The sequence below is a fragment of the Triplophysa rosa genome, unplaced genomic scaffold (assembly GCF_024868665.1).
Source record: "Triplophysa rosa unplaced genomic scaffold, Trosa_1v2 scaffold121_ERROPOS1305309, whole genome shotgun sequence".
NCBI lineage: Eukaryota > Metazoa > Chordata > Actinopteri > Cypriniformes > Nemacheilidae > Triplophysa > Triplophysa rosa.
The window spans coordinates 95,659-106,455 of NW_026634114.1; the positions used below are offsets into that span (position 1 = coordinate 95,659).

Sequence of the window (10,797 nt, forward strand, 5' to 3'; positions counted from 1 at the left end):
GCGGTATCCTGATGTCATAACCTGATTGCTTTGCGCAGGTGATGCAGGCGCAGGTGATGAGTTTGGGTAGATTTTTCTTATATCACATAATTAAATATTCTTTTGTTGGAAATGTTTAATGTTTAAATGACAGCTATAAGAAATAAAAATAAAATAAAATAAATAAATAAATCAAACTACAGAGGAGTTTCTTTATCGGCTGAAGGATATCTTTGGCAGAGCAGTGGCCATAGTTGCCAAGTCCGCTTATAATACGCGACCTTGGGCTTCTTTTTCTGTCAAGTCGCGTTAAAAAATCACTTGTTGCGGGTTGCGGGTTTTTGGGCTTATTTTAAAAAATATGGTTGCTTGTTCCGAACCTGACAAGCAACTTTGTTTCTTTACATCTATGGTCGCTGTTTTGTTCAATCCATTAACACTGTCTGCTCTACGGTAGGCTTTTTGTACTACATGCGGCAGAGCATAACATCACTGTGGTAACCTTGGAACAATGAGACAAGACTGGCTGAGAGTAGAGTACTGTTCTGTACTCTTTGATGCAACAAGTACATCAGTTGTGTTTTTGGTTCCGGTTGATCTAACTAATGCAGCCTAAACCCTCTGAAGATTTATATTATGGAAGAGTAGTGTATGCAAGATTAAAAAGATGCGTCTTTAGTCTAGATTTAAACTGACAGAGTGTGTCTGCCTCCCGGACAGTGCAGGGAAGACTATTCCAAAGTTTAGGCGCTAGATAGGAAAAGGATCTACCACCTGCACTTGATTTTGAAATTCTAGGTATTACCAACTGACAGGACGCCTGAGAGCGTAATGCACGTGAAGGACTGTAATACAAAAGGAGTTCATTCAAGTACTGAGGAGCTAAACCATGTAAGGCTTTATAGGTAATAAGCAAGATTTTAAAGTTAACGCGATGCTTTATAGGTAACCAGTGCAAGGTTGACAGAACCGGGCTAATATGTTCATACTTTTTTGTACGTGTAAGAACTCGAGCTGCCGCGTTTTGGACCAATTGGAGTTTTTGTAATAAGCCTGCAGGGCAACCACCTAACAGTGCATTACAGTAATCTAGTCTTGATGTCATGAATGCATGAATTAACTTCTCTGCATCTGACATTGACAGCATATGACGTAGTTTAGATATATTCTTAAGATGGAAAAACGCAATTTTACAGGTGTTGGCGACGTGGCTCTCAAATGACAGATTACTATCGAATAGAACGCCAAGATTCTTTGCTGACGACGAGGGTTTTATGGAACATCCGTCAATAGTTAAACAGTATTCTTGGTTGTTACTTATAGCAGTTTTCGGTCCAATAAGTAACACTTCCGTTTTGTCCGAGTTCAGTAATAAAAAGTTGTTACTCATCCAGTTTTTTATATCGACTATGCATTCCATTATTCGATGGAACTGCTGTGTTTCATGAGGCTTCGAGGAAATATAAAGTTGAGTATCATCAGCATAACAGTGAAAGCTAACTCCGTGTCGCTTTATTATATCTCCTAGAGGTAGCATGTATAATGCGAAGAGCAGAGGCCCTAAGACTGAGCCCTGTGGTACACCGTACTGGACTTGCGATTTGCGTGACACCTCATTGTTTATTGCTACAAATTGAAAACGGTCGGATAAATAAGATTTAAACCATTTCAAAGCTATTCCCTTAATGCCGACATAATTTTCGAGTCTATGTAGGAGTGTGCTGTGGTCAATGGTATCGAATGCAGCACTAAGGTCTAGCAGCACCAATAACGAGATACAACCTGGTCAGAGCCAATAGCAGATCATTTGTAACTCTGATCAAAGCAGTCTCTGTACTGTGACATGCTCTAAATCCAGACTGAATTCTTCATTGATGTCATTCCTTTGGAGGAAGGAGCATAATTGAGTTGAAACTACTTTTTCCAGAACTTTAGATATGAAAGGTAGATTCGATATAGGCCTGTAGTTCCTAGTTCTCTAGGGTCGAGTTGGGGTTTTTTGACAAGGGGCCTTATAACAGCCACCTTATATGCTTTAGGCACATGTCCTAATGTCAGAGATGAGTTAATAATACCAAGAAGAGGATCTATAATTTCTGGGAGCATCTCTTTCAGTAGATTTGTAGGTATAGGGTCTAGATGCATGTTGTTGATTTAGATGATCTAATATTTTAGACAGCTCATCTGATCTACGGTATAAATAATTGCATTTTCTCCTTAAGGGCGCTGTAGTTAGTTTGTTCAGCGGGTTTCACTTCTGTTGCATTGTTATAATTTTTTCTCTAATATCTTGGATTTTATATGTGAAGTAGTTCATAAATTCATCACTGTTATGCTGATATCAGAATCGAAGTCCTGACGATTTATTTTTTGTTAATTTAGCCACTGTGTTAAATAAAAACCTAGGGTTGTGCTGGTTTTCTTCTATTAGTGATGAAAAGTAGGCGATCTAGAAGTTTTTAGGGCTTTCCTTATTTTCGAATACTATCCTTCCATGCTGTACGAAATACCTTAATTTAGTTTTCTTAAAGTTGCTCCATTTTTCGGGCCGCTTTCTTTAGAGCCTGAGTGTGTTCATTATACCACGGTGTGGGGCTGCCATTTTTAATCTTCTTTAAACGAGTGGAGCAATTGTCTAGCGTTACCGAGAAGGTGGAATTAAATTTTCATGGTAATGTCAAGATCTTCAAGTTATTTCTCATGATTTGAGACAATTCGGGCAGATTATCGAGAAACGCATCTTTGGTAGTTGAAGATATTGTTCTACCATATTTGTAACAATGAGTTTATTTGCAGCCGTAGGCCAGTGAAGCAAACATAATACCAGATAATGATCCGAAATGTCTTCACTCTGCTGAAGGATTTTAACGTCGTCCACATTTATACCGTAAGACAGTATTAAATCTAAAGTATGATTACGAAGGTGAGTGGGTCCTGACACATGTTGACTAATGCCCATGGAGTTAAGAGTGTCTTTGAAAGCCATTCCTAAGGCATCTGTAACGTTATCTACGTGGATGTTAAAGTCACCAACGACAAGGAGTCTATCTGCGGCCAGTACTAGTTCTGATAAGAACCCACCAAATTCTTTAATAAAATCTGTGTGGTGCCCTGGAGGCCTATATACAATAGCTAGAATCAATTTAAAAAGAGTTTTATCTTTAGTATTAGGTGTTGAAACATGAAGAACCATGACTTCAAAAGAATTATATTTAGAGTTCGACTTCTGGGAAATGCTAAGAGAGTTATTGTAAAGTGCTGCGACACCTCCCCCTCTGCCTTTTAGACGAGGCTCGTGTTTATAATAATAATCTTGGGGGACAGATTCATTTAAAGCAATATAATCATCTGGTTTTAGCCATGTTTCTGTCAAACAGAGCATGTCTATTTTATGATCTGTTATCATATCGTTAACAAAAAGTGCTTTATTAGAGAGAGATCTAATATTTAGCAATCCGAGTCGTAACAGTTGATTATCTGTATTTTGTTCATGTTTAGTTTGTTTAACGTTTATTAAATTACTTTCAAGAGGTTTACGCATTATTTTATGTTTGCTAATCCGGGGGACAGACACAGTCTCTATTTTGTGATGTTTGGGAGAACGGATTACTACATGTTGTACATTTTGTGTATTCTGCGACGTGAGACGCAAGCAGACAGTTGGTTAAGCCATACTGTCTGCTCCCTGACCTGGGCCCCAGCGAGTCAAGTTTTAGCATTAGCATTAAGACTTTTTGCCATATTTCTAGACAGGATGGAAACCCAGCCCAGGAGGGATGGAGACCATCTCGTTTCAACAGGTCAGGTCTGCCCTCAAAACTCTTCCAGTTATTTATAAAAACTATATCATTCTGCAGGCACCACTCAGACAACCAGCCATTTAGTGATGATAATCTGCTATAAATCTCATCACCACGATAAGCATTGAGGGGGCCAGAGAATATTACAGTGTCTGACATCATGCTTGCGAGCTCACACACCTCTTTAATGTTATCTTTTGTGATCTCCGATTGACGGAGTCGAACATCATTTGTGCCGACGTGAATGACAATCTTACTGAATTTACGATTAGCCTTAGCCAGCACATTTAAATTTGACTTGATGTCAGGCGCTCTGGCTCCCGGTAAACATTGGACTATGGTGGCTGGTGCCTCTATGTTAACGTTCCGAACAATAGAACTATTGTGTGGGGACAGCGGATAGCCAAATATTACAAAGAGCACAACAAACTGTCACCATCTTGTCAAGTGAGGTAGGTTGTCCTTTAGTGGCCCCTTCGGTGTGGTGGTCTTAAGGGTGGTGTATTTGTTTCTGACCGGGCCAATGACTTTCCACATGGATCTGGTTTCAAAATGTAATCTGGTATGGTTTAATCATTTAAAAATGACATGGTAATATTAACTTTGGAAATTTCCAATGTGGTTAACCATTAAACCGATAATTGTTCCATCTCTAATAGAGACCCACAAAGACCATTATAATTTCCATCACAATCAATAAAATTCTCATTGTAACCATTAAATCCAGTAGAATTTCTATAACGTCTCTGATTTATTTTAGCACGGATGTCTGTATCTCATTAGATTTGGCTAAATATTCAATTTTTGTATTTTGCCTTAAGTCTTCATTATTTAATACATGTTTGAATAAATAGTATAGGGGCCTATTGAGCAATTATTACTGCCTCAAATTGAAGTAGAAATGTATATTTATTCATAAAAAATGATATAAAAAGGATTCAAATTTTGTAATCTCAAAATTAATTACAAAAAAATGTATTTTCGTTTCAGAAATAAAATTTTATTATCAGTTAAAAAGCTCATATTAATACAATAATTACCTTTTATTAAAAACGTGTATGAGACATGGTAGTTTGTGTGTGTGTGTGTGTACGTGTGTATGCGCATGTTCAGGTTTTTATACATTGTGGGGTCCTCATAGTAAAAGTCTGAACCACATTGTTGTCACATTTTCATGTTCTTTTAGGGTTGGGCGTTATAAAGTGAGGCGCGTCTGACACGAGCTGTGCAGAGAAACAGCTTCTTACACAGCGCGAGCTTCACAGTTGTGAGGCTAGATTGTTTTCTTATTCTGATGTTATATTCTATAAAAGAGTTATAAAGTGAGGCGCGTCTTCTTTATACAATGCGAGCTGCGCAGACATGCGTCTTCATACAGTTAGAAAGTCAGGCAGGTCTGCGCAAACTGCACTTCCTCTTTATACAGCGCAAGCTCCACAGTTATTCTGAAGTTATATTCAATATAAGAGTTATAAAGTGAGACGCGTCTTTATATAACGCGAGCTGCGCAGACACACGTGTCTTCTTTATACACTAGGCTGTGCCGACACGGGTCTTCTTTTTACAGTTATAAAGTCAGGCTAGTCTGATCTGTACAGTGGAAGTTTTATGCAGTTAGCTTTGTTTGTATGTGTTTACAACGTGACTTGCAGACTGCAGCACAGAGCAGTGAGCGTCACATGAAAAAAGTGAAATATCTGTTGGAATCACGATGCTGGCTCAACATCATAATGTCTATCAGCCATATGTTCTTTGTTTTATGAACTTTTAATTTGTATTTTACTTTCTGATTTCCTGTTGTATTACATTGCTTCATTAATATTCATCATGGTATTTGCATACTGAGCATACACTTACAATACAAAACTAATAGTGCCTATTAAGCTCAGGATATCTTTGATCTAAAAAGTTACTAGTATCAAATGAATAAGTACTAGTATCTAATGATTAAGTACTAGTATCTATTGAATAAGTACTAGTATCTAATAAATAAGCACTAGTATCTAATTTTAGGTACTAGTATCTAATGAATAAGTACTAGTATCTAATGATTAAGTACTAGTATCTAATGAATAAGTACTAGTATCTAATAAATAAGCACTAGTATCTAATTTTTAGGTACTAGTGTCTAATGAATAAGTACTAGTATCTAATGGAATAGCTACTAGTAAATAAACAATAAGTACTAGTAGCCTAAAAATAGATACTAGTAAACGTCAAGGATTAAATGACAAAATGGCTTGCCATANGCTATTATTGATCTTAGCTTTAACTTTTCTTTTCATTTTTTAAATTGATTTATTATTTTTTGTGTCCATTTTTAATTATTTTTAATTATTATTATTTTTTATTTTTAGATTATTTTATTTATCCTTTCCTTTTATTTTTACATTTATTTATTTATACGTTTATTTATTTTTATATTTATTTATTATCGCATGTATTTATTTCCACTTTTATTTATTTATTCTTGTATTTATTCTTACTTTTCTGTGTCTTGTATGATAATTAGATGGGTTGGTCTTGCCTACTATTGGTTCAGCGTAGATTGAAGCGTTTGATCGATTACTCTTGACTTGTTTTGGACTAACGTCACGTCACTCACTGATCGTTTGCTTCGTGTATAACGTTAAGTAACTATGGCGGGCGCACAATTAGCTAGAGAGTTACAGCATTTAGCCAATGAAGTCGATAACCATGCATCAAATGACTATGTGTCATTCAGATTAGATGCATTTATTGATGATTTATTACAGATTGACGGTAAAACGAATTATTTTGTTTTATCAAACCATTCATTCCTGTATTTATTTTCATATTATTACATTTATTCGTTTATATATTTATTTATTTATACATTCATTTATTTATAATTTTTGCAGGTTTAGTCCTCCATACAGCTTGAGGGAAAGAACGGAAAAGTTGTGGTAAGAGAGGTAACTGACTCCACGGCCCTTTGACGTCATAATCCGTCCCTGAGCAAGAGTCCTAATCACCAAATGTAAGGTCATGTGCGAGAATAGCGTTGTCTGCTTCTAAACTTAGTTTAAACTTCAAATTACTTTTACCAAAACGATTAACACAAAAATACACAGCGCTTCAATAAACTTGATCGCTTACCAACCTTTAAAACACGGCTGTGTGCACCTGTCGTGCTCGTACTGTGCTGCAGAGAAGCCCATTGTAGACCAAGTCCAAACTTTTCCACCCGAACATTTGTGGTTGTTTTTATCAACAAAAACATTGTATACAACATGATGATCATATACCGATCGAAGTGTTTATCTTGTAGCATTATCTGCAATATGCTTTATTAACAGGTTTTTCATTCGATATGTGTGAGCTTATTCCGAAATGGTTACAAAATCTTAAATAAAAACTTAATTCCCAACTCACATTTTTGTTGATCATATTACTGAAAAACCATTCTACCGTGCCTGTTGTATTGCAGTTAGGCTGTGTTGCAAAAATACTGTCTAATTTTTACTTCGCAGCATTCCGTTATATTTTTTTTTCATTAAGGCTGTATACATTTGCACCTAACAAGCATGAACCATTTGCTTTTCTTTGTTTTCATCCGACATTTTATATTTATCTTATATTAAGATTGTTGGGCTATAGCCTACCTTGCGTTCTTGTGCCTCATTCCTCTTCATGGTTCTGCATTTACCAATAAAATATAAAAATAAACAATGCAAGGAAATATTTTTCACAATGATCAACCCTATTTTCACAAAAAAAAAAAAAAATGCACTTATTACATTGCAGTATATTATGTCACGTGCCTTTATGGGATCTTCACGGGATGTGTGTGAACGCATGAACAGATTCCAGAAAATCACTGTCAGTGTGAATGAACAAAATATAAGGACCACAGGACAAATTCCTCATTTTTCTGTGTATTTTCCAGTATCTCTCTGTGAAAAGGGTGTATGTAACATCAAATAAAATTGAAATCAAAAGTAATCTAAATATAATCCAAGTAGTCAGATTACGTTACCAAAAATGTGTAATATAAGAGATTACGTTAATGACTACAAATTTTGTCATATAATCTGTAATCAGCAACTGATTACAATTCGTAAATAATCTACCTAGCTCTGTATACTGTATATATACAGTGGCAAGAAAAAGTATGTGAACCTTTTGGAATTTTTTTGTTTTCTGAACACATTTGTCATAAAATGTGATCTGATCTTCATCTAAGTCAAGGGTATTCACAAACAAAGCGTCTAAAAATAACACAAATGTGGAATTTGTCCTGGGGTCGTTATATATTGTTCATTCACACTGACAAGTGACTTCCTGGCGCACACGCACGAAAATATAATACATGTATGTATACGCAGACCTCTTCCCACACTGATTACTTGATTACATTGTGCTCCTCCCAAACTTTTTTTTAATAAACCTTTCGTTTCAGTATGAGGCAAATAGTTCAAAATAACAAGTAGTGATGGCACACAATCCTCATTTTGCCATCATTTTCTGTTTACCTCGAACTTTTGTCTTTACTTTTTGGTTTTAGCTTTTATAGTATTTTTTGGAAAACTGAAGACAAGGGTAAACTTTCATATGACTTTTAAATGGTCAAGCAGGTGTTGAAGATTGCGTGCTGTTATCATCCAATTATCATTGAACCAGAGTTTATAAATGTTATAAATGACCTCCTAGAATTTATTTCCCCAATGGATGGCATGACTGGTCTAAAATATGGAACAAGATAATGTTAACACCACATTAAAAACAGCCCTAGGAAAACTGCATTACGTTTAAAGCCAAAAACTGAACTTAAAATCGGTCAGCTTTCTTAGACAATAACAGATGAAGCACTTCCATGTTGTTTCTTTTACAATGCAAGAAGCAGACCAGGCACACAAAACACTTCAAGCAAGCATTCACAAAGATTTCTAATGTCATATAATTTTTTGTTTAACATACATGGCCAACAGGTGACATCTTTAATCAAATTGGAGCTATGCAATTAAACAACTGTTACGCAAAGGTAAAAATGGAAATACAATATCAGAACGCTCTTAAATGTTGGAAAAAAATTGTGTCCATGGTCAGTATATTGATTACCGAACAAAAACCCTGACGTTTTTACTTCACACAAAATGTGGTTTTATACTGGTTTGTAGTCCAACTTGGACTCCAACTTCTTAGAATCTGCCACCTTCCTAACAGCCTTCATGAAATCCTCTTGAGTCACATAATCACGATCAGCACGAATGGCAAACATTCCTGTTGGATGTAATGGACAAGGTCACATGTTAGAATTCTGGGGATTCAATAACTGACGAAACTAGGTGTGTTTGGAAATACTAGCTAACTGCATGCTGCACAGCATGCACTGTACAGTTAATGTTGTCCCAATTCAGCAAGTGTCAAGACAAATGTGGGAAATGCTATTCCAATGTGTTAGATATGTCTTACCAGCCTCAGTACACACATTCCTCAAATCAGCTCCATTAAAACCATCAGAGAGCTTGACGATGGCTTCATAATCTGGGAAACCAGAAAGAAAATTACATTTATTAAAAAAAGGAAGCACACCAGCGAAAGAAGTCAAAGGTGCAATATAAAGTGTTAGCATAAAAAATACAACTGTGCTTAGTAAAAACAGAAAACTCAGTTACATGTCACATTAACAAGTAAGAAAATCAAATTCGAGAAGTTTTCCATGTCCAGTTCGCCTACATTAAAAGTTGACCCGAAGATTACATTTATGCCATAATTTACTGCCATTAGATGATTTTTGAGACAAAATGTGAACAAAATATTTACACTCATCGCGACAAAGAGAGGAGAGCTATGGGGTCAAAATTGTTGGATTATTCTAAATAAATTTACTATGATCCGCAAATAAATGTAGATTTCACAAACAATTTTCAAATCCACACATATGCGAACCATAAATATACATTAGACGTTCCACAAAAAGGAAGGAAATTAACAAATACAATGAGATTTGCAAATAATATATTTTTTAATATATTCTGATAGCATTTATTTGTGGATAGCTGCACGCATTTGTGGATCGCTTTCAGAGCATTTGTTGATTTTTTTTAAACATTTCTAACGCCAAGGCGTGCACACAATCAACAAACACAGTCATGGCCATAAGTTTTGGCAGTGACAAATTTTGTTTTGCACAGTTTGCTGCTTCTGTACTTGTAGATTATTTTTCCTCATGTTTGTATGGTATGCTGGAAAACAATGATAAGCATATCTTATGTTTCTGCCAATAAACGCCTTTAAAACTTAATATATCCAAAGAGGTAATATTTACAGGTAGGGCTCTAGACTAATTATTCCCACTGGTCGCACTGGTGCGACTCACTTTCTGAATTGGTCACACCAATTTACAATTTGGTAGCACCCTTTTTAATAGTAATCATAATGATCATGCATAATGACCTCAGTTGATGAATCGTACTGTTATTTGTCAATCTGTCTTTTAAAATAGTCAACTACAGACCACTTCATATTTGTGCTTTAACACTTGTGTTTTATTATCTATGCACTGCGCGCTTGTAGGGAGGGGAGAATCAAACCTGATTGGTTAACAGGTAGGGTTTTTCCTTGGTCAAAAATGGCCTTAGGTGGTAGGTGACGACCATGGTCATCCACAGTAAAAAAGTACCCTACTCGTGAACCCAATAAATTCAAAATAAATGCAAAGAAACATTGTATTTGTTATTTTATACAGTTGTTATTTTTTAGTTTTATATTGGCTTTCAAGTTATATATTGGCTATGAAATGATCTGACACAAATATAACCTGTCACTTTTCACAATCCTCCTTTATTGCCCTCTTTGCAAAAAGCTGTAATTTTGCCACTGGCCTTCATTTGCCAGCTCTAATTTTTAAACAACAGTCTTTATTTTTACCACATAAAACTAAATTAAATTACCTAGCTCAAAACTCAAAAGCAACTCAGAACTGAATTATTATATACGCACTTTACTACATATTGTCATAAATAAACTTTAAATACTAAATCTCACTAATCTT

At 35.6% G+C, this 10,797-nt stretch overlaps 1 long non-coding RNA gene across 1 annotated transcript; it reads right to left on the reverse strand.

Annotated features, from left to right (window-relative positions):
• Positions 1–8,682: 8,682 nt before the first annotated feature.
• Positions 8,683–10,713, reverse strand: LOC130549463 (uncharacterized). Its single transcript, XR_008962201.1, has 2 exons — positions 9,216–10,713; positions 8,683–9,023 (listed from the first exon to the last, which is right to left on the reverse strand). It is a non-coding gene; the product is annotated as an uncharacterized LOC130549463 (long non-coding RNA).
• Between the last annotated feature and the right edge of the window lie 84 nt (positions 10,714–10,797).